We start from the raw sequence: 24,250 nt of genomic DNA, 5'->3' as shown, positions 1-24,250 counted from the left end.
TACCCCCCACGGTTTTAAATCCTACAGTCTCGAGAAGGTCTTTTCATATTACTACCCCTCTTAAAGGTAATTGTAGGTCCAAGTCCTAAAATTTTGGTTGAATCCTTCTCTAAAGATAAACAGAACCAGTATTTCCTCACCACCTTAGAAATCTCAGTGGCCTCTGGACAGTAGGTGAAAACAAATGAGTTTGTATGGTTGACATGCCTGCCTAGTATCTCAACTACAGGGGCCTCGAGGCTATTAGCTACATTAGGACTTTGAATAACAAGTCCTGTTACATTGGGTTCAATCAGTTGGTCAGTCCTACTCTGAATCCCCAATATTGCTTCATACACTCTGTGTTTTCTTTTTGAGATGACCTCACCAAAGATGTTATCCAAAAATTTACTAGGGTAACCTCGATGTCGAAACATCTGGTACAAATTGTCACATTCTTTAGTGAAGTCCTCTTCGAGTGTGGTCATCCTAGCTAACCTTACCAATTGGCCCTTTACCACTGATTTCTTTTGGTGGTGAGGATGAGAGCTTGAAAAATGCAAATATGTGTTTGAAAATGTGCTTTTTCTATATATTTGAGAAATATACTGGTCCTGGTTTTTACTTAGGAGGATGTCCAAAAAACAGATATCATTTACTTGAAAGTTCATGGTAAACTTTAGGAAGTCTGTAGTAGAATTCAGGAATTTCACTAATTCCCTAGCGTCTGTCTCATCTCCTTTCAATAGAATAAAGATGTCGTCCAGGTATCTCTTATACAAGTGAATCCTTGATTTCCAAATACTAGTAAATACGTAAGATGTCTCCCAGTGGGCCATAACTAAATTTGCAAAACTTGCGCCCACTGGTGACCCCATGGCCACTCCTATTTTTTGTAAAAACAACTTGTCTTCAAAAGAGACAAAGTTGTTTTTCAAAATGATGTCCAATAGTTGTTCGACTAAATTACATTGGTCACTGGAGGCCCCCTTTGACCCTATAAATTCTACAACCCACTCTATCCCTACATCTTGAGGGATACTAGAATAAAGGTCGCATACGTCGACTGTTAAAAAGTTAAGAGAACAGTCGAATGCTGTTTCTCGTATACTTTCAAGGAAAGACCATGAATCTTTCAGGATTTGGTCTTCCCTTTCTACACATTGACCTTACTCATGTCCTTAGTATGGCTGACATTTAATGTTTTAAAGTGGTCTTAGTGTATGGGGCTGGAAAGTTTTATTTGATTTTCATGCATTTAACTGGGCATTTTACTAGTAACCAGTGCCTTTTTTTCAGGAGTAGCAGGAATGTGCTAAGTTATTTCTCCACATCTGCACAGTCTGCAAGTGGAAACGGGTGGGATCAAAACCACTACTGCACACTGAAGTTCATTAGCCTGTTATTACCATTAACCAGTGGGATTTGTATCTTTATGCAAGCAGCTAGTTGTGCAGAGATGGATTTGAGCAGAAAGAAATTAAAAAAATATTTGAAAATGTTAACTGTATTACCTCTGTGATTGGGCATTGACATTGCTGCTGGTTGGCTGGTCAAGAGAGAACACTTGAGTATCACCATTTTCAGATGTCCTTATTGGTATCAGGTGGGGTGCCGTTTAGCACTTGCCGTTCTTGATGGAACTCAGGACAACAGTAAAGCATCAACTTTCACTGGGGAAAGAAGTGATATAATGATTCTTTATCTACTGTTATTACATGCATCATAATCCCTTTTATACTCCCATCCACTATAATCCTTTTCAGATGAATTAGCTCAAGACAAAAAGACCCAGTGTTAGATGAGCAAGGCATATTGGTAACAGCAGAACTATTTGAGGGTGAGCCTCATGTTGAAAGGCAGAACATTTTTAAAGAAGGTGTGCTGCTGTTTTTAATTTCTCCAAGTCTTTTGGGTTTCTAATACCATGACAGGAATGGACCCCATTCCTAAGTCAAAGTACAATTAAAGTTAATGAAATTAGTATTGTTTCACTCTGTGATGTCAGCCAAAAGTGCTCTTTGGAGCACCTGCAATGTGCCCAGTAATAACTCCTACAATTCGTACAGATTTACATGGATGGGTAACGTACCTAAATACCAATTGTAGAAGACCCATTGCTCCTACTACTATCGGAACTGTCTGGGTATCTTTCTTCCACATTGCTCTAGTTTCTGCCTGCAGATCCTGATATTTTATGACTTTGTGTCTCTCTGTATGCAAGACACTGTAGTCACTGGGTGTAGCGAATTCAATGATCAATGCTACTCTTGTCTTCTTTTCTTGAATCACTATATCCGGTTTTCTAGCATCTGTCTTTTGAACTGTTGGTAATGGGTGGCCCCATGTGATATAAACTTCATAATTTTTTATGATGCTTTGTGGCTCATGATGTTCTTCATCTCACATTGCTGCAGTCCTAACACTTGGGTAGTCCGCTGTCCCTCGGTCGGCCCGAATATCAGAGTATAAGGCTGACGTCGGTCAAGGCGCATTTGACTGACATCAGACATCAGAACGCCAGGGTACAAATGCGCATGACCGACGCCATATCCTCAGTCTTTTTTGCCGCATGGTCCGATGCAGAAGCAGTGTTGCAAGTGCCGTTCGGCGTTCTGAAATTTTTCGAATTCGGAGTTTCAGACCGAAGTCAGAGTTGGTTAAGTACCCCGTTGGGGAATATTTTGGTTTTTTCTTGCCTCAGTGGTTTACCGGATGTCAGAAAAAGTGAATAACTGTATTTCTTGTGGGAAACAGATACCGCATAGGGATTACCATAATTTGTGTATACCTTGTTTGGGACCTGAGCACGACGTTGTTGGGTGTCACTTTTGTGCTAGGTTCAATAAACTCACTATAAAGCGTGGGTTGGATTGTGCCAGGTTGGTCTTTGGGAAGCGGTGCAATTACAATATGCCGCCGGATGCTCCGGCCGCGGCTTCCTCAAAGAAGCGCAAGGACAAGGCAGTTAAACCTAGGTTAGAGGAGTCGTCCAACCGGACGCCGGTTCTTTAGAGGGCCAGTGGAACCGGTGGTTCCGACGGAGGCCTCTCTGGAGTCCCAGGGAGAAACTGTGTTTTACAGGATGTGGCCTCCCAGGAGGCAGGTCAGGCTGTAGGGGCTTCTCAGGTAACTGTACTCCCCTCCCTTCCTAAGGTGTCTAGGCCCTCTCTTTCTGCTTCCAAGGCTTCTCCTAGAGGCAGGTCTAGTTTTGCTTCTGTGGGTGTCACTCCTAGTTCTTCAGGTTCAGTGCCCAAGAAGCACATGCTTAAAATGGCAGAAGATTTAATTACTTTGATTAGAGGCTCTATGCCCCCTCCTGATAAGAGGCCTAGGATGGAACCTGTGTTGGGGGATTATGAGCAGGCTTCGGATGTGTCTGAGTCTTCGGCTGAAGACTTGCAGGAGTATTCTCATTATTCAGATTCTGATGTGGATGATTCTACTCCTTCTGCTTCTCCTCCAGAGGATTTTTCTTTTTCAGAGACCCTTCACTCCATGAGAGAGCATTTTAAATGGGAAGGTCAGGATTTCTCTGATTCCAAGAAAAGGCTTAGGGAATTTTTGTTTTTACCCCAGCATAGGCCTTTAGCTATACCTCCTGTTCTGAATGTGGTGGAAGATGTGTTTGCAGAGGCTTCTCTTAATCCTGATTCTTTGCCTCCTGCTCCTGTTAAACCAGATAGGTATTACAGGGTGCCTGAAGCTCATAAGTATCTTTTTAAGAGTCCTAGGGCAGACCCAGAAACTGTTAGCTAGGGGCCTAAGGGTGTTAAGGCTTCTGTTGTCAAGAATCCAGTTCCAGCAGATAAAGAGGCCAGGGCCTTGGATAGGTGGGGAAATAAAGTTTATACTTCTTCCACTCTAGCCATGAGAGCTTTGAATTGCCAGTTTCACATGTTGAAATATCAAAATTATCTCCTTTCACAGTTGAAATCTAAGGTTGATGCTCTGGCGGAAGGTATTGATTGTAAAGAGTTACAAGATTTAGTGCATGTTTCTGAACAGGTGGGTAAGCATTCTTTGCAATGTGGTTTTGATGCTGTTCAGGCCTCGTCTAGGGTGGCTGCCACTGGGTCAGTTCTTCGCAGGCATGCCTGGCTGAGGGATCAAAATTTATCTGACCATGTTAAAACTAGGATTTTGGATGCCCCTTTGCAATCTGATGTCTTGTTTGGTTCGCCTGTTGAGGCAGTTTTAAAGAAAATGGAAGACAAGGCTAAGTCTATGCAGACTGTTAAAGATTTTTTGCAGGTTCAGCCTCCAAAGTTTAGTAGAAATTGGCCTACTAAAGGGTGGACGTATCCTTCTTATGATTCCCAGTCTAGGGGTAGATCTAGACGTGGCAGGGGCAGAGGTCAGGGCTCTTTCAGGCCTAGAACAGGGAGTTCTCCTGCACAGTCTTCAGGTGAGGGCAGGGGTCAGTCCTTTCGTAAACAGACCCAATGACCTACCCTTTCAGCTGCCAGAACCTTCTCGCCTGGCAGCACCTTTGGGAGGAAGGTTGGCACTTTTCAAAGAAAATTGGAGTTTGATTACCCAAGACAGATGGGTACTGGATATCATACATCACGGGTACAGGTTTTATTTCCATACCTTGCCTCCTTTCAAAGGCATGCCAGACATTCCTCCTCAACAAAGAATAGAGGCTCACAAGCAAATTTCTCTGTTACTCCAAATAGGGGCCATACAGCGCCTTCCTATGCCAGAAAGGGGCCTAGGATTTTATTCTCGCCTGTTCCTTGTGCCAAAGAAGGGGAACACGTGGAGACCAATTTTGGATTTATCTATCCTCAACACTTATCTGGACATTCCCAAGTTCAAAATGTTGACGTTACAACAGCTTTTACCTCTACTGGGCAAGGATCACTGGATGGTAACTTTGGATCTCAAGGAGGCTTACCTTCATGTTCCTATCAGGCTAAGTTGCAGGAAATATCTGCGTTTTCGGACTGGGACTTCTCACTATCAGTTCTCTGCATTGCCCTTTGGCTTATCTACTGCCCAGAGTATTTACGAAAGTTCTGGCTCCAGTGATAGCTTTCTTCAGGCTAAAAGGAATACAAATCTATCCTTATTTGGACGATTGCCTGATTCTGGCTCAAGGAAGGACGAGCTTCTTCGTCATTTGGAATATGTGATAGCAGTGCTAAGATGCCTGGGGTATTCTGTGAACGAAATAAAGTCCAGTCTAGTACCCTCTCAAGACATGTGCTTTCTGGGTGTAAGACTGAATACAGCATCCCAGATGGCCTTTCTAACCCCGGACAAACAAAAGAATCTTTCCCTTTACTTCCATCATCTATCTCTTCAGTCCGGGCTGACTGCAAGGACAGTCCTTCAAGCCTTAGGGTTCATGGCATCTTGTATTCTGGTGCTTCCCAATGCCAAACTGCATATGAGGAAGTTGCAATGGTATCTCAAAAATGTATGGACACCACTGCCAGCATCTGGACACTGTCATTCAAATAATACCTTGCATTCAAAAGGAATTTTTGTGGTGGGCTCAGGAATGTCACCTAAACAAGGGACTCTCTGTGACCCGGCCAGAGGCGAGTCAAATTTTAACGACAGATGCCTCAGACAAAGCTTGGGGAGCTCATCTAAACGGAAAATGGATACAAGACAAGTGGCCTGTCAGACTACAGCATCTACATATCAACTTGAAGGAGATGTTAGCAGTCCAGTTTGCATTAATAGCTTTCAAGGATTTACTTCTTCCAGGGCAGGTGTTGATTCTAACAGACAACACAACTGTCATGTGGTACATCAACAAGCAAGGGGAACACATTCTTATCCTCTATGCAGGCAAGCAATGATTTTGTGGGAGACTGCTCTCAGTTTACAACTAAGTCTTCAGGCAAGGTTTCTGCCGGAGCACAGAACTCCTTAGCAGATGTGTTAAGCAGACAAATCATGGATCCCCATGAGTGGAAACTGGATCTTCATGTATTTCAGAAATTGACAGTGTCCTGGGGAACTCCAGACATAGATCTGTTCGCTTCTCCTCTAAACCACCAGCTGCCAAAGTTTTGCACAAAGCGGTTTCATCCCACAGCTTGGAAAGTGGATGCTCTTTCTTTCAGTTGGAAAAATCTTCATGTGTATGCCTTTCCACCTCTGCCTCTCCTCCCAAAGGTACTTCTAAAGGTCAGACAGGACAAGCCAAGGATGATTTTGATAGCTCCAGATTGGCCTCGACAGCACTGGTACCCATTACTGAGAAGTCTAGTACAGAAGCCTCCATGGCCTTTGCCTTTGATTCCACATCTGTTGTCCCAGGAGGACAGTCATTTGCTCAGTGTCAAACTTCACTCTCTTCACCTAACAGCATGGCATATTCTGTTTTAAACCATAGAGGGTCTCAACTTCCACAACAAGTTTTGAATGTGATTTTGGAAGCTAGACGGCCTAGTACAAGGAAAGTGTACGCAGATAAATGGAAGAGATTTTTGCTTTGGAGTGCAGCTAAGGATTTGGATGTTTCTGAGCCTGATTTAAGTGTGGCTCTTCAATATCTTACTGAGTTATTGGACAAAGGTTTGTCCTTCTCTTCTATTAAGATTCATGCTGCAGCAATTTCAGCTCACTACGACTGTGACCCACCATTGTTTTCTCATCCTTTGTTCAAGCAATTTCTTAGAGGGGCAAAGAATATAAGACCCCCACGAAGGGCTCCTACTCCTGCTTGGGATCTCAATTTTGTGTTGGAGAAACTCACTCTACAACCTTTTGAGCCTGCAGCTACTGCTGAGTTGAAATATTTGTCATGGAAGACTGCTTTTTGTTGGCCATTACCTCTGCAAGAAGGGTTTCTGAATTGCAGGCCCTTATGGCAGTTGAGCCTTTCTTAATTTTCCATAAGGATAGGGTATCTTTACGCACTAATCCTTCCTTTATGCCTAAAGTGGTTTCTAGTGTGGCTTTAAACCAAACTATTCATTTGCCTACTTTTATGCAAATCCCCAAACTAAAGGGGAAAAGATTTTGCACACTTTAGATGTACACAGGCAGTTGATATTATTTGGACAGAACTAAAGGGTTCAGACAATCTCAGCAGTTATTAGTTTCTTTTGCTTTGTGCTCTCAGGGCAAGCCCGTGTCAAAACAAACTATTTCTAAGTGGATTGGTTTTGCATTGCTTTCTGTTATTCCCATCATGGCAAAGAGATTCCAGCTGGGATTAGGCCTCATTCCACTAGGGCTACTGCCACTTCGACAGCTTTTGAGGGGGTGGCTACTAAGGATATTTTGGAGGCAGCCACTTGGAGTTCAGTGCATACCTTCTCTAGGCATTACCACCTTTCACTGTACTCTAAATCCAGGGCTGGTTTTGCCACTGCTGTGTTGCAGGGCATTTTGGCAGCTCCTTCTTCATTATAGTTTAGCCATCCTCCCTTACCTCTGCTTTGGGATTCTACCCAAGTGTTAGGACTGCAGCAATGTGAGATGAAGAACATAGTACAGTTTTGTACCTACCATAAATGTAGATGTTCAAGATCCACATTGCTGCAGTCCAATTTACCCTCCCTCCTTCCCCTCTGTAGTTTGAGGTGGTTGTGTGGGTTGGGTTATCCATCTGAGGTATAATTGTATTCTTGTATAATTGTATATATTGTACATATTTTTGGTGTTAGGCTGGTTGGTTGTTTAGTTGTTGTCTATGGGTTTTGACCTTTCTTTTTAGGGTCTTCTGACATCTGGGGCAAGAAAAGACTGAGGATATGACGTCGGTCATGCGCATTTGTACCCTGACGTTCTGATGTCAGTCAAATGCGCCTTGACCGACGTCAGCCTTATACTCTGATATTCGGGCCGACCGAGGGACAGCGGACTACCCAAGTGTTAGGACTGCAGCAATGTGGATCTTCGAACATCTACATTTATGGTAGGTACAAAACTGTACTTTTCCAGTGTTTTTCAGCCACTTCAGTACCATAATGTTTGCGTAATCCCCAGTGTAAAAAACAATCTTGCCACATTATTATGCCTTTCAGTATACAGTCCTTCTGCCATTAGTATGTTGCAACCTGCAACAAGGTGTGCAACTGTTTCCAATCCGGTTTTACAAAACCTCCATTTGTTTGTTTCTCCCACATGTTCAATAGACTTTATAAACCAATGTGTATGTAGCCCACTATCTTGGGCTGCCAATATTAACGTTTCATCTCTTGGTTTGAATTTGCCTCTCCTTAAACATTCCTGTGTTCGTTCCTGATCAATTTGAGGTTCTTCCAGAAGTTTTCTATACTTGAAACTATATTTATGCTTTTTCCACGTTTCTTGCCTTCTCATCTGGTCCTTCACCTTATATTTTGTTTTTTGGCACACTCAGTTGCTGCCTGATTTTTATCCACTTCTGGTTTGATTTCCATTCCTGCTTGACGCTGTTATGCTTCTGCTAAGTTAAGCAGAGAAGCCATCTTAGATTTATTCTCCTCATGTTTCAAAACTTTCACTACGTTTGGGTCTTGAGGTCAGCAGATATGTGAGGAGTTCCATGATTGCAGATCTGTACATGTAATCAATTTTAAAGAAGCCCATCTCTCCTTCAGAACGGGAATATATAATCTTGGTATGAACTGATTTTTCATAAAATCATTTGGTGAGAATGAAGCATCCTTCTTGTTTTCCTATGTAGTCTATCCAACACGTTTTGGGGCCAGTCAGTCACTCCAAAACTGTAAGTTAGGACAGGAAGAGCAAATTGGTTTATAGCTTGAATGTCATTCCTGGATGTCAGTGCTGCTTTCAGGATTAATTTAAGTCTTCTGATATATTCCTTACTAAGTTTTACTCACATTTTTTCATGTTTTATTGTTGATCCTTCATCAATTCCCAGGTAGTTATGCAGTCCCCCTTGCTCAAGTTCTTTTATATCACATTCTTGTCCTAACCTGATGTTTTCCCAACGTTGCAGTTTTCCTGCTTTAAAGGTTGCTTTTGCACATTTATCAAGACCAAATGACATTCTTATATCCTCTGAAAAAGTTTTGACAACTTGCAATTGTGCTTTGTTACTCATCTGAGATATACAATTTTAAATCAGCGAAGTAGATATAATGTAGTTTAAGATACTGCAGGCTGGGGAATAAATAAAAAAATGATTATTATAAGTATTTATTCTGACTTTCTTTTCACACAGGAAGAAACTTGACAAGGAGTATGTCCGATGTCCCTTTCCAGACTGTGATAAAATTATATCCAATCCTCAGTATTTAAAGGTTAGTGCATTTATTTTATAAGGTAGTGTAAGGACTTATTTAAATTTTTTCTTTTTTTCACACCCTGATTTGGTGTACATAGGAAGTGCATTCTCGTTGTTTTTTTCTTTTAGCCCTGACTTTGTGAAAAGCAGGGAAGCAGTTGATATCATTATGGTCCTTTTAACTGTACATCATAGTTGATTGCTGAGCAGTGTTCTCCATCCATTCTTGACGCACTGTTTTGGCAGCAATTAACTCTGCCACTTTTTAATTGCAAGAATGTTGGTAGGTTGGTTCTGGAGTGAGGTCAGGAATTTACAAACTTATTGTCATTCTGAGCCTTTGTAGTATGAGACTTTCAGATGAGGTGAGCCAAAGATCTTTCTGTATGAGCATGCCTCTGAATTGAAATATATGCTTCCTGTCACTAGTTGCTGCACTTGGAATTTTGAGTGACTGATTGCTTTAATATTTTGCTTTAGTTCATTAGACTATGTATGACTTGGAAGTGCTGCATGACTGTAGGAATGAATATATGCGAATTAATGATAAGCTAATTCTTAGCACTTTGTGAGACCTTTCTTTGGATTGAATACATTGAGAAGGTTTTTGATTCCCATATGGATTAAGATTTGCAACTGGTTGTAGTGAGAGCTGTAGTACTGGTACACAGACTGCATTACTCAAAGATCATGCTTCAAAAGGAAGTATTACGGCATTTGTTAAAAAACCTATAGGTTATTTGTGCTTTCATGGGTTCTAGGGTTAGTAAATGTTATGCTTTGGTTGAAATCACTTATAGTTTCATAGGTGTGTACTAGGCTAATGGCCTTGGAGCCTTTACAAGCCTAGCCCATAGGATTACCCTGGTATCATGCCACCTGACCTTAGTTTCCAGTGCCTCTGTCGAGCAGAGCCACTGGTGTGATCCCCGGTGTGAATTTTCTATTTCCCATCCACTCATCAAGATTTCTCTTGAAGAGGGCTAATGAGGTGCTCTGTTTGACATGTATGGGAAGTCTATTCCATAGCATGGGCAGTCTCTGGATTATGAACCTGTCCCTTCAGCTTGTGCTGTTTGTGGTAATGAGGTTGAGGTCTCTGGAGCTTGTGGTGCGGAGGGATTGGGATTTCTTTAGATGTAGCTGAGTCAGACATGGCTTTGTAAGTCAAGCAGAGATCGCCTCTGAGTAGGTGATATGAGACCGAGAATAGTTGGAGGTTTTTTGAGTCTGTCCATATAGGACAAGTGTTCAAGGCCTAGGATCCTCTTTGTGAGGTGCTTTTGCGGCCTCTCCAGTTGTTGCAGGTGTCTAGTGAGGTACATACCAGATGGGGTATTGTACTCGATTGGCCTAATGAGGAAGAGTAGAGGGAGACAATGACCTTTCTTCCTGAATGCAAAGCCCTTAGTAATGAGATGTGTGCCACATAGAAGGACTTTCTGAGCACAGTGGCGATGTGGTGGTCAAAAGAGAGGTTGCTGTCAACCTGTGTTCCCAGATCTCTTCTAACACCTTCTGTGTTCAGTGGACTACTGTCAATGTGTTAATTCATGGGAACTGGGATTTTCCCAAAGGGGATGACGGTACATTTTTTGCAATTGAGCTTAAGGCCATGGTTCTAACATCAGTCGTTGGTCTCTATGAGGCCTTTCTGTAGGATGTCAATTCCCTTGGGGAGTTAATAATAGCTCCCAACTTGCAATCGTTTGCGAACTTTGTCAGCCAGAGTCTCTTTGTGTTGGCCTGGACTTCAGAGAAGTAGATACCAAACAGGAGAGGACCCAGGGCCGAACTCTGTGGGATTTCACTCGTGACTGGTCAGCAGTCTGACTTGGAGTCAGAACCCACAGTGTGAAAGTAGCTATCTGTGAGCCAGTTTGCAACCCAGCTAGTGATATAGGGGTTGATGCCTAGTTTAGTGAGTTTTTCTATGATTCCTGAGTGGGGAATGGTATCAAAGGCTTTGGCCAGATCAAAATAGGCTGTATGAACCACCATGCCTCCATCCACAGCTCTGGTGACTGACTCAAATAACTCGACCAGGTTGAGCAGACATGAACTACCCTTCACAAAACCAAACTGTGTGGGTTCCAGAGTTTGGAGATTCCCTGTATCCTTGTTATGTCCATGATGATGCATTCCATAGCTTTGTATCTCAGACTAGTCAGGCTAATGGGGCAATAGTTCCCAGGGTCTGTAGTTGCTCCTCCTCTGTGGAGAGGGATGACTGTAGCAGTGCGCCATTTGGTAGGGACAAAGCCTGAGGTGAGGCTGTGATTGAACAGGGCACACTGGTGAGATGCCAGTTCACTCTGTAGTTAACATAGAACACAGCCGGGGATATTGTCAGGTCCCATAAAAGCTGCATTCTTGCCCTTAGACAGTGCTGTTTTAACCTGTGCAGCAGTAATACTGGGTGCCTGGCAATCTGTTGGTATTGTGATTGGTCCTTTGGTGGGGGAGAGAATGGTAAAGTTGGCACTGAATCTGTTGGCCAGTATATTGGCAATGTCTGTTGGCTCAGTATAGGAGGTACCACTGTGCAGTAGCTCATAGCAAATCTGGATATTGCCGTGGATATTCTTTACATAACTATAGAAGGCCTTGTGGTTTTCTTTTCTATCTGCTGCAATTCTGTTTTCATAGCTAGCTTTAGAGGATTTGATGAGGGATCTTATTTTTTTGCTGAGGCCGATAAGGGAGTTTTTCCAGTCTTGGAACTTCACCTTATTCCGCATCACCTTCCTCCTTCAGTTGTAGAGTTTGTTTATGGCAGGGGACCACCAGATTGACTTCCTTTTTTTGGAGGAGGGTGTCTTGGTTCTATTAGGTACGGTGAGATCCATTCATTTATGTACGTGTTTGTGCAGTGCATTGGTGTGTGATTCAGCGGTCATGCAACTATTCTCCATTTGCATGGGTGTTAAGAAGTTAGATGTGTTTGTTTTTAGGAGCCCAAAGTTAGCTTTGGTGAAGTTTTTCATGGTCGTTACCTTTGTGGGGTGGGTGGGAGGGATGTGGATTTCCAAGGTAATTAGTTTGTGGTCGGATCTAACCAGGGGAGGAGTTGACTATTGGTGGCGAGCAACGGTCGCCCATGTTAGTTATGACCAGGTCAAGGATGTTGATACCTCTAGTGGGAGTAAGAACGAGCTGGTCCAGGGCATTGTAATTAATAAGAGCTACATTAAGAATTAATGTACCTCTTTTAATTTGAATTCTGAATTGCACTGTTCTGTCTGTCTTCTGGTTGCATTGTTAAATGAGCAACAGGTATGCTTGTGAAAGCTAATAAGACTTCCACCACAGTACGCAGTTTGCTTTTGTGTTTCCTGCACTATAGTGAATTATGAATATTGTAAAAAGGAATAAGTTCTAAGCCCCACTACCAGGAGAAGGATACTGAAATCCCAAGAAGCCTGTTTACTGAGGTAATACTTGAGTCATCCCAACTAAACAGCCTAAAGAAAATGTAGAAATTGAAGAGGATGTGGAAGTACCATTGATCCGCACTACCACCTGTACCCATAGAAAGCTATTGAAGGTCACTCCAAAACAAGTACAAATATGACTGTCATTATTCATGTTGGTGTGAATGACCTGAGACATACCTCCCTGGACTACATGAAAAGATACATTGAAGAGCTCTCTGATCATGTAGCCCAGGCTGGTATGACCCTGACCCTGAGTAGCATCCTGCCCTCACCAAGAATGATACCTCAGTATAAAGAAAAAAATATCAGTTTCAACAATTGGCTAAGCTTCTGGTGTCAGTCAAAGGGGAACCAGTGTCTGTCAGCCTGGGACGACATGCTCGACAAGTCGCGTTGCTTCGCAAGAGACTGCTTGCACCTGTCACCCCTAGGCTTTCGAATACTGGCCAAGGCTCTTGCTGCTCCCATAGTGCCTTTTCTAGGCAAGGCTCAAAAGTCAAACCCACCTCTGTAAACAGCACAATTAACAGAAAAAATGAGGGTTATGCTACTCCACGCCAGGAGTTTAAATCTCAAAATGCACGGGCTCGAAGCACTTCTCAGTATGGAGAACGTCGACATCTGTGCAGTAACTGAAACCTGGTCATACCACACGTTTTGGCCACAGAACACAGACCGAAACACAGAAGGAGGGGGTTTATCCATATTCATCAAGGATATCTACACCTCCAGGTTAGTGGCGCAGCATGATGCCTCCGAGATCATCCATGTGCAACTAACATCCGGCATATCTGCAATGCAAATTGTGACCTGCTACAGATAACCCTCCATGACCCAGGACCACCACCCCACCTTTCTGGAGACACTGGAAAACATGAAGGTCCTACCGAACACCCTGATATTGGGCGGTTTCAATTACCCTACCATTAACTGGGAAAACTACTCGACTAAAAACTCCCAGGCCCAGCGCTTCCTGGAATTCATCAACTCAGACTCCCTGGATCAGCTGGTAAACTCCCCTACCAGCGATGAAAACATATTGGACCTGGTCATCACCAACATGGGCAACAGGTGATCTGAAGTAGGAGATTCATTTGTCTGCAACCTGTGGGGTTATGGATCCGATATTGGATCCGAACCGGCATGGTTTACCAGCTATGGATCCAAGCTCTCAGCTCCTCCCCTCACCCATAATGCCCTGCTCTACCCTCATGACCTCAGATCTCGTTTGCCACGCATGGTGACCGGATTGTTTCTCAAGCTCTCAAGCTAAGTGCTAGTTTTCAGTATTTAAATTGTAAAATTTAAGATTTTTTCTTGGTTATTTGTGTGAAAGTGTAGGTTTCCCCTTTGGTATATTTACTTTTTTTAGAGTTTAATCTAAAAGTTATATCCCTCCCCTCGCTGTTAGCGTAGTGTGTGTGTGTTGGGCCTGTGAGTGATTTTGTGTTTCTTTAGTTACTTTTTAGTTATAGTAACTACTGTTGTAGATTGGGATGTCTGAGCAACCCAAGTCTATTTTTTCTAAATGCTCAGGGTGTGGCCATAAGCTTTCCCCAGCTGATGGCCACACTGTGTGTTAGATGCCTGGGGTTGAACACCTCACATCTGGATGTTCCATTTGTGCAGGGTTCAACCCCAGGGCATTGAAGGAGCGGAGGTCCAAGCTTGTTTTGGCGGGCCTTTTACCGCCGGACTCGGCTCCGACCTCCGCTCCTTCGGGAGTAACTGCACCCACGGTTATTCCTTTTGGCTCCCCTCCTCCTCCTGGGACTCAACCTCCCGTTTCTGGTTCGGAGGAGAGGGATGCTAAGAAAGGGACCGGAGTGAGGAGCACCATAACCGGCGGGCCGGGACCTCTGTTTCGCCCCGCCAGCCAAGCGGCTTCTCCCGGCTCCGCTGTCGGCTCCATTGTCGGCTCGGTCTCCTCCTCCTCGGCTCCAGTCTCCAGTGTTTTTCACCGGGACCTGAGGAGGAGGAGACCCGATCTCCGTCGAGGCTATCGAGGAGGCACTCTAGGCCTACCTCGGTAGCCTCGTCGAGATCTACGATAGCTCGGATGCTGATCTGGACCGGATGATGAGAAGGTTCATCCAGGCCCAGATGCAGATGGGAGTGCTCTTGCCTCCCCCCCCCTCTGGGGGGGAGCTCAACACCCTTTTTCAAACCGATTGCTCCTTCTCCGACCCGCTACCCGGGTTCGGAGCAGCTGGAGCCGAGCAGCTTCGGAGCCGGGGGTGGGTCGGCGCTGATAGTACTTTGTACTTCGGATCCGACCCTGCCCTCGAGTGCATCGGATCCGACCTCGGAGCCTGGATCCGAGCCTCGGATCCGGGGGGATCAGTGCTCCTTCGGCGCCGTCTGTGTCGGAGCGCACTGTCCCTTCGGATCCGAGCGCTTCGGCGCCGGCTCCAATCCACTCTTCGGATCCGAGGGGGAGCCGATTGTCGGATCCTTTGGTCGAGGTCGGCTCCCCTTCGGCGTTTGATGTAGTGGAGAGGGCCCTGTTGAGGGTCTCCGGACCCCCGGCACTTGTTTCAGCTCCGTCCCGCTCCCTCTGCACTGTGTCAGGCTTCCACCATCCGGCCCTTGGGACAGCCCGCTTCTGTGCCCCAAGCTGCTCCCCTGGAACAGGTTGCTGCTTGCGAGGAGTCCTCTGACAGCCCCCCAGAGGATGTTCCTCGCAAGCATACGTGCAAAAGGAGGCACATTGACTCCCCCGAGTCTCTCACGGAAGACACGGACTTGGAGGAAGGGGAAGGCTCCCCACGGTCACCGGCCGGGGATGTCTCATTTGGGGACACCATGGAAATGCTCCGTATAAGGGGGGGGTGGTCTGCCCCAAGTCTTCCTTGGACGAGTCCGTGTTCTTGGAGGCATTTGAAGTGGGCCCGTCTACCTCTTGGGTGTCCCTCCTGCCGACCCCTGGTGGACCTCATTACCACCAGGGCGTGGAAGGAACCGGACACCGTGGAGCCAATCCCTAAGAGGCCCGATAGGATCCTCAGCCCACCGTCCGACTGTGCCCATTGGAGTAAGGGGCCTCCGGTAGATGCCATGTTGACGGCGGCCACCAAGAGGGAACTTGCTCAGGAGAGTCCCTCAGACCATCCCCCGAGCAAGGAGTCTCGGATGATGGACCACTTGGGGAAGCGGATGTTTAGTTCAGCGACCTTCTCGGTAAGGGCGCTGAACTACCTGGCACACGTCATTAGGATGCAGCGAGATCTCATTAAAGAATACGCTGCATCTCCCCCAGAGTCCATGTCGGAGGAGGACAAGATGCTGCACTCCACCCGCATGGCCACTCTTAGATCAGTTACTAATACCTCTATGCGGCTACTCTCCCATGCTACGGAAGGCGCCGCTAGAGCCGCAGGGGCAGGCCTAGTCACTAGACATCAGGCCTGGCTCCGTCACTGCGATTTTTCTGAGCCCTTCAAAGCGTCGTTTGCGAACGCCCCCTTTGATGGTTCTGCCCTCTTTGGCAAAACCGTCATGCACTTTGACCCAGAGCGAGAAGGACGGGAAGACGGTGTCTGCCGTCGGAATCCGCTTCTCTGCACCCCAGAGGCCCTACTCTAGGAACCAAAAGGGTCAGAAGAAGATGTGGTTCCGGAAGTCGCAGCAATCCCAGCCTGCTCCGGACAACCAGTCCTTCCGTGGCAGAGGAGGACAGGGAGGACGCCGCCCTAGAGGCAGAAGGGCTCCCAGGAACTTCGGGTCCAGAGAACCTTTCTCTGAACGGCCCTCGCAGCAACCCTGAGGGGTTGCCCGGCTGCTCCACTCTGGAGGCAGTCGGGGGACGTTTTTCGGGGCACCTAGCGGCATGGGAGTCCATAACATCAGACCGCTGGGTTCTCCAAATCATATCCAGAGGATACCGCATCCCTTTTCTTCACTTACCAAAGTTGAAGTCCCTCTCAGACATTCCACCCGGTCAACGGGAGGCCACTTTGGCAGAAATTGGCCATCTGCTAAAGAAAAGAGCCATCCAGCCCGTCCCCCCAGACCAGATCGGATCAGGGTTCTACTCCAGGTTCTTTTAGTGCCAAAAAAGACGGGGGAACTAAGACCAATTCTAGACCTTTCTCTCTTGAACCTGGCAGTCCCCAAGGAAAAATTCCGAATGGTCACTCTGCAATCTATTCTCCCCCTTCTGGGAGAAAATCACTGGATGTGTTCTATAGACCTCAAAGATGCGTACTACCACATCCTGATGGACAGGCGCTCCAGGAGGTTCCTCCGCTTCCGGCTGGGAGCCAGTCACTACCAGTTCGGGTCCTTCCCTTTGGTCTCACCACAGCCCCAGGGTGTTCACCAAAGTATTAGCAGTGGTAGCGGCCCACCTGAGGCTTCAGGGGTGCAGGTCTTCCCTACCTGGACGACTGGCTTCTTACCGCCCCAACAAGGCATCTACTACTATTGGCGAGACTCCTTTCTCCATCTTGCTCCCTTTCTGGGCATTACAATAAATACGAAGAAATCCAACCTGGCCCACACAGCTCTTAGATTTTATAGGGGCCAGGTTAGACACAAGGAGTTTAAAAGCCTTCCTCACTGCGGACAGAGTTCAAAATCTGCAGCTCCAGGTGCGGGCCATTCTCCACTCAAGTTCTGTTCCGGCGGAGTTGGTCCTGAGGGCTCTAGGGTCCATGGCGTCTGCTATAGCACTTCTTCCTCTTGCCAGGCTCAATATGCGCATCCTCCAGTGGACTCTCTTAGTACAATGGTCATACCTTGCTCTCCCTATGCATCATCCCATTGCGATCAGCAAGGCTTGCAAGCGGTCCCTCCTGTGGTGGATTCACTCCCCAGATCTCCACGGAGGCCGCCCATTTTGTGCTTCTCCCCCTCTCGCCACGGTGACCACGGACGCCTCCCGCCTCGGGTGGGGGGGGGGGGGCATTTTGCGGGCCGGACCGTCCAAGGCACATGGAATGATTCAGAGACCTTTCTGCATATCAACGTTCTAGAGATGAGAGCAGTGCTCTTAGCGTTGCTAGCACTTCAGGACTTTCTTCCCTTGGGAACAATTGCGATTCAATCGGACAACATGTCGGTTGTCTGGTACATCAACAAGCAACGGGGATCAAGGTCTTACCCCTTTGTCGAGAAGCCATGAGAGTTTGGGAATGGGCAATCTCCACCAACCGCTTTCTAATAGCAACGCACATTCCGGGTCGGTCCAACATCCTTGCGGACAAGCTCAGTCGCACCATTCTGACCCCTTACGAGTGGTCTCTCAATTTTCAAGTAGCGGAACGCATATTCGCACGGTGGGGAACTCCTTCATGCGATCTTTTGCCTCTCCCTCAAACACCAAGTGCGACAGTTTTTCGCTCTGATACCCCCTCCAGGAGGTTCTCCAAGAGACGCTCTGGTGCATGCTTGGCCACCCGGTCTTCTGTACGCTTATCCACCCTTGCCTCTGATGCTCCAAGTTCTTCAGAAAGCCTCTCGGTGGGTTGCAGAATGATTCTCATTGCTCCGTTTTGGCCTCGACAGATCTGGTTCCCCTTTCTAAGGTCTCACTCGGTGAATCCTCCTTGGATTCTAGATCCCATTCCGGATCTGATATCCCACCCATCCTGCATATCTCCTCCGAACCTGGACAACCTGAAGCTGACCGCTTGGCTGCTCCAGTTCCACTCTTGATCAGGACTCCCGGTATTTCGTCCCCTGTTAAGGCTATCCTGGTGGCAGCTCATAAACCGTCCACTAGGAAAGTCTACCACAGCAAGTGGAAGCGGTTTTCTTTGTGGGCGGAGCGGCAAGGCCTGAATCCCTTCACGGTTCCTCTCCCTTTAGTGCTTGACTTTCTAACCTCTCTTTTTAACGATGGTGCCAGCAGTTCCACAGTCAAAGTACAACTGGCGGCAATTTCTCATTATCACATTGGTCATGACTCTAGTCCACTTATGTCAGCCAAGTTGTGTAAAATTTTCCTTAAAGGTACTTTCCTTCTCAGGCCCCCTGTGAAACAAGCGGTTCCTCCTTGGGACCTCTCCTTAGTTCTCCAGGCCTTGACCGCCCCCCCCCCCTTCGAACCAGCGGCTACGGTGGATCTCAAATTCTTGTCTTTCAAGACAGCCTTTTAGTAGCCATTACATCCGCCAAGAGAGTTTCAGAGCTCCAAGCATTATCAGCTAAACCTCCTTACTTGGTATTTCATCCGGACCGTGTTTACCTCAGGACCAACCCGTCCTTTCTTCCTAAAGTAGCTTCTGAAGCAAACATTAATCAATCCATTAACCTCCCTGTTTTCTTTCCTAAATATGAAAACAAAGGTGAATACAAGCTTCACTCCTTAGATGTTCACAGGCAACTTAGATTTTATCTAAACAGAACGGCTGGTCATAGGCAATCCGACCAGTTGTTTATTTCCTTTGCTAAATTTAATTTGGGCAAGCCAATTTCTAAAGTTTCTCTGTCTCGCTGGATTTCACAGTGTATCTTATTGGCTTATCAAGCTTCAGGAAGGCCCGCACCGGAGGGTGTACACGCCCATTCAACCCGGTCAGTATCTACCTCGGCAGCCTTTAAGGCTAGGATTCCTCTAGATGATATTTGTGCAGCAGCCACGTGGGCTTCATCTCATACTTTTATTTCCCACTATAAGTTGGATCTTGCATCTAGGGGTAGAGCATCATTTGGCTCCGCGGTGCTCCGGAATATCTGGGGACTCTGTCCCACAGGTTGCAGACAAATGAATCTCCTACTTCAGATTTAGAAGTTATGTACTCACCATAACGTTCCATCTGAGTAGGTGTATTCATTTGTCTGCAACCATCCCGCCCTCCTATCCCCCTGGCCTTTCAGTTTCCTGCATATTATGTGTTACCCTTTTCAGGGTGTTCTTGCTGTTGGCAAACTCGATCTGAGGTCATGAGGGTAGAGCAGGGCATTATGGGTGAGGGGAGGAGCTGAGAGCTTGGATCCATAGCTGGTAAACCATGCCGGTTCGGATCCGATATCGGATCCATAACCCCACAGGTTGCAGACAAATGAATACACCTACTCAGATGGAACGTTATGGTGAGTACATAACTTCTAATTCCACACCGGAGGTCAACCCGTCACTGGTTAGATCAGACCATAAACTAATCACTCTGGATGTCCACACCCCACCACCACCTCCAACTAAGGAAACCACAGTAAAAAAACTTTTCTAAAGCAAACTTCACCTTACTTAACACAGAGGCTGTAAGTTTCACAGCCCTCACGCTGAAGGATAACACTGCCCAAGATGCAGAAACCTTTACAAATGCACTCTATGAGCTCCTACAAGGATGCATGGATCGTGCCATCCCTAGCAAAACCAAGGCTCACTCCTCTAAGAGAAGGAAACCAGTCTGGTGGACCCCTGCCATAAGTAGGCTATAGAAAAGGAGGAGGAAACCAGTTTAGAAAAAAAGCAAATCCCAAGAAGGAAATACCTCCCTGATCAGTATCAGTAAGAAACTAAGGTCCCTCATAAAAATATCCAAGGCTAACTTCGAAAGAAAAATAGCCAAGGATTCAAAAGATAACCACAAAGCCTTCTTTAGCTATGTTAAGAATCTAAGTGGCAACTCGCAGATATGCACTGAACTAGTGCAAAATAGCACAAAATATACTGAACGTACTGATATTGTCAACATCCTGGCAGATAGATTCAGTGCAAACTTCACCCCCTTCTCACCCCCAGAAGGGCCCACAGCAATACCGGAAAAATGTAGTGTCCCAGAAATCAGACACACAGGTGAAAACAGCCCTTTCAACAGCCAAAAACACAGCGTCAATGGGGCCAGATGGTGTCCCAGGCTGCATCTTGCACTAACTACAGAACGAACTAACCCCCCGCCTAAACACGCTGTTCAACCTCAGCCTCTCCACAGGCTGCGTGCCCATAGAATGGCGCACAGCAACAGTTATTCCACTCCACAAAGGAGGGGCCACAACTGACCCTGGTAACTATCGCCCCATAAGCCTGACTAGCTTGGTCTGTAAGGCTATGGTGCACATCATCATGGAACTCATTAACAAAGACATTGGGAACCTCCAACACTTGACCCGACCCAGTTCGGCTTTATTAAGGGCAGATCATGCCTACTAAACCTGGTTGACTACTTCGAGACAGTCACCAAGGCCATAGACGAGGGAAAGGTGGTTCACACAGCCTACCTTGACCTCGCCAAGGCTTTCGACACCATTCCCACTCAGGTATTACAGAAAAACTCACCAGCCTGAACATAAACCCTTACCTCATGAGATGGGTTGCCAGCTGGCTTACAGACAGAACTCACACGGTAAGAATAGCGGGCTCCAGGTCCAACTCAACCAGTCACAGGTGGTGTCCCACAAGGCTCGGTTCTGGGAAACCCCTACTGTTCTGCATATACATCTCAGAAGTACAGGCAAACACAGGAGGACTATGGCTTCCCAGGTTCGCCAATGACTGCAAACTGGGAGCCGTAATTGACTCTCTGGCTGACACGGACATCCTCCAAAAGGGCCTTAGTGAGACGGGCACCTCGTGTCAAAGTCATGGCCTCAAGCTAAATGCCAAAAAATGCATAGTCATCCCGTTTGGGAAAAACAAAACACCCACAAATTACCACATAGGTGGCAACCCCCTTAATAATGAAGAGGTAATATGAGATCTGGGGACCCAGGTAGATAGTAAGCTCTCCTTTGACAATCATATTGCCAAAGTAGTTAGGAAATCCTTCTATGTGGCCCATCTAATTACTAAAGGGTTTGTATCTGGAACTAAAGAGGTTATAGTGCCCCTCTACTCGTCCCTCATCAGACCCATCATAGAGTACAATGACCCATTTGGGATGTACCTCACAAGACACTTTCAACAGCTGGAGAGACCAGAAAAGTACCTCATCAAGAGGATTACTGGCCTCAAACATATGTCCTATGCAGCCCGACTGAAAAAAACTCCGGCTGTACTCAGTGGCATATCGCTTACTCAGAGGTGATCTCTGCCTGACTTACAAAGCCATGTCCAACTCAGAATTGATGGACATGCTCCACCTAAAGAAATCCAAGTCACTGCGAGCCACACGCTCTAGTGAGCCAAACCTCGCCACAACAATAAATGGAACATGCTGGAGGTATAGATTCTCCCCATGCTTTGGAACAAAATTCCAAACTACATTAGGCAGAGCCCCTCACTAACGCTCTTCAAGAGAAACCTTGACGAGTGGATGAGTAACAGAAAATAAACCCCTGGGATCACTTTATTTGCTCTGCTTGACAGAGGGTCAGTTAATCAATGGGGCGGCGAAAGCCGACGCACTCTGGCTTGGCTTATAAATGCCCTCTGGCAGATAGCCTAGTACCTACCTATGAAAAGAAACGGAAGAAACAGATGTACAAAAAGGTTGAAAAGGAACAGAAGGATTCCAGAAGTGAAAAAGGGGGAAAAGTTAATAGTAGCCCTTGAAATGGTGTTTTTTTTACTCGAGTGTTTCTGCCTCAGTGACAGCAGACATTTCTCTTACTGCAGAAGTAGTCAGTGTTGAGCACGGGGAGCAAAGTATCATTGAATTTTTTCAGCTTGTCAGAGAGGCACTCTCCCAACTTATTTATGTATCCTCATTAACCTTATTTCATCAGGAAATCCAAGTACTGCCATTGCCATACTCATAAAATCCCATATGACACTATTGAATGCTTTCCCTGCTTCCACCGCATCCATGCCCCCCCCAAGTTTTCTTACTGTGCAGCTGTCTTGATAATCATTGTCCAGCTAATGCTGTCACATGTTTGCCTCCCATTCACAAAGCCACATTCATCCATATATGTCAGCTTTGAAAACACCTTTTCATTCTTTTAGTTAGTAAAGTCATAAACACTTTAAAATTATCGCTTAAAATTAAAATGGGTGTGTCTGAAGCTGTATCTGAAAGATCTTTGTCCTGTTAGGAAGATGCAGCCACCACAGCTTTCTTCCATGATGCTAATGCATCACTCCTTTTTAAAATGCTGTTAAACTTGCCAGATCTTTGTCACTTTCTTTTCTCCTAACGTCTACATTTCCACAGAAATCCTATCTGTTCCTGGCGAGTTTCCAGCTGATTTATACATCACAGCTTTTATTTTCTTTTCTTATCTTAGTTGTTGAGCCACATCTTTCTCTAACTTTGACATAATCAATTCATCATAAATATTTCCATTTGTGCATTTTATTGGTTTGCCAATTCCTTTGCTTTATACAAATTTTCATGCATTTTCTGAAGTGTCTCTAATACTCCTACAGGATCTCTGGTTGTTTCTGTTGTCATAGGCTCCCTAAGTTTATTCATCATACTTTACTTTCTGTTTGAGTTACTGTACTAAATGTTTGTGTACTGTGTAGCATTATCAAAAATAGTTACTTAACAGCAACCCTTTTAAACTCCTGCATATTCTCCAAATACTCCCTTTTTTCCCTTTAGCACTCTGCATTTGCTCCCTCTCTTATTCCAGGATTCCCTTTCTCCTTTGCCATCTCCTCTAAATAATTCCTACAACTAATTTCACACACCCCTCTCTGTCATTTCTGCCATGGTTTTAAACTTAATTTAAATATTGCCCCATTCATTAGCTATCCCTTCAAAAGTAATTTCTTTTTTCCTTAACTGTTGAATGATTTCTACCCTTTCTTTAAATTTCTCTTTTTTTAAAAAAAAATAAGTAGAAAAGTGACAGTGTCATAATTTCTACACAATTACCATGCATCTGTATCTCTGTATCTGATGTATTTTCTGTCCAGTCTCAACCTCTGGATTATCTGATCCAAAGCAGTTCATACTTTGAATCTTTCAACCCAGAACTCCACATCCTGTGTCATAAGCCTTTACTATAGCACCCACTGTTCATATATTGTTTACTTCCATCATGTTGAGATCAGGAACAACGAGATCCACCAACTAGTATCCTTTGGATAGAGTTTTTATCTGACTAGCTTATTAAAGTTTTTTGAAAATCTTTTCCTCTGCCCTTATTTAGATAGACTGTGTGTCTGAAACAAGTCTGCTGTCTTGTTTGTTAGATGTAGTAGATAGAGAGTAGCTATTAAGAATTTTGTTGTGTTCTTCTTTGTTAGGTAGATAGGTTAGTCTGGTTTATTTGTTTGATCTTTCTGTTTTGATAGTGTGCCTTTGTCACCCCTAAGATGTATAGTTTGAAGGCTTCAGGATTTTAGAAATGTTTGTTATGGGCATAAACTGCATCCACAAAATGTCCCCAACAGATGTGTATACTGTTTGGTCCTGCCCTTTTGGAGACTGCCAGGTATACACTGCTCTCGCTATTAATGAAAGGCAAGGTAAGTAGAACCTTCTCAAACCATCCTCTGGCAGTTCCTTCTTTCCCTCCCTGCTAAAAAGTCTGACAAGCTGGAGAAAGACAGATCCATGGGGGAAGGTTAAGGCCTGTGAGAGTACAGGAGAGTCACAGGCTACCTTTCTCATCATCGGAGGAAGTGCTGGAGCCAAAGGTGCACTGCCCTTCAGCACCTCTTGCTTGGCCTCTACTGGTTCTTTGCTACCTACTCAACCCTGATCTCCGGTACTGATTGTACCTGAGACTTCTAACTCCCATTGGTCCAGTCCTTTTTGGATTCATTCCTCTGATCTTACTGTTGTCA

At 45.5% G+C, this 24,250-nt stretch overlaps 1 long non-coding RNA gene across 1 annotated transcript in view; it reads left to right on the top strand.

Annotated features, from left to right (window-relative positions):
* Window positions 1-24,250, top strand: part of LOC122811938 — a 558,722-nt gene that overhangs the window by 160,059 nt on the left and 374,413 nt on the right. The window contains exon 4 of the long non-coding RNA XR_006366316.1: window positions 9,125-9,203. This is a non-coding gene — a long non-coding RNA (uncharacterized LOC122811938). The remainder of the gene's footprint in view (window positions 1-9,124; window positions 9,204-24,250) is intronic.

This window comes from Protopterus annectens, chromosome 9.part0 (genome assembly GCF_019279795.1).
Source record: "Protopterus annectens isolate FY-2018-M chromosome 9.part0, PAN1.0, whole genome shotgun sequence".
Lineage (NCBI taxonomy): Eukaryota > Metazoa > Chordata > Ceratodontiformes > Protopteridae > Protopterus > Protopterus annectens.
This window is presented reverse-complemented; position numbering and strand designations above follow the sequence as displayed.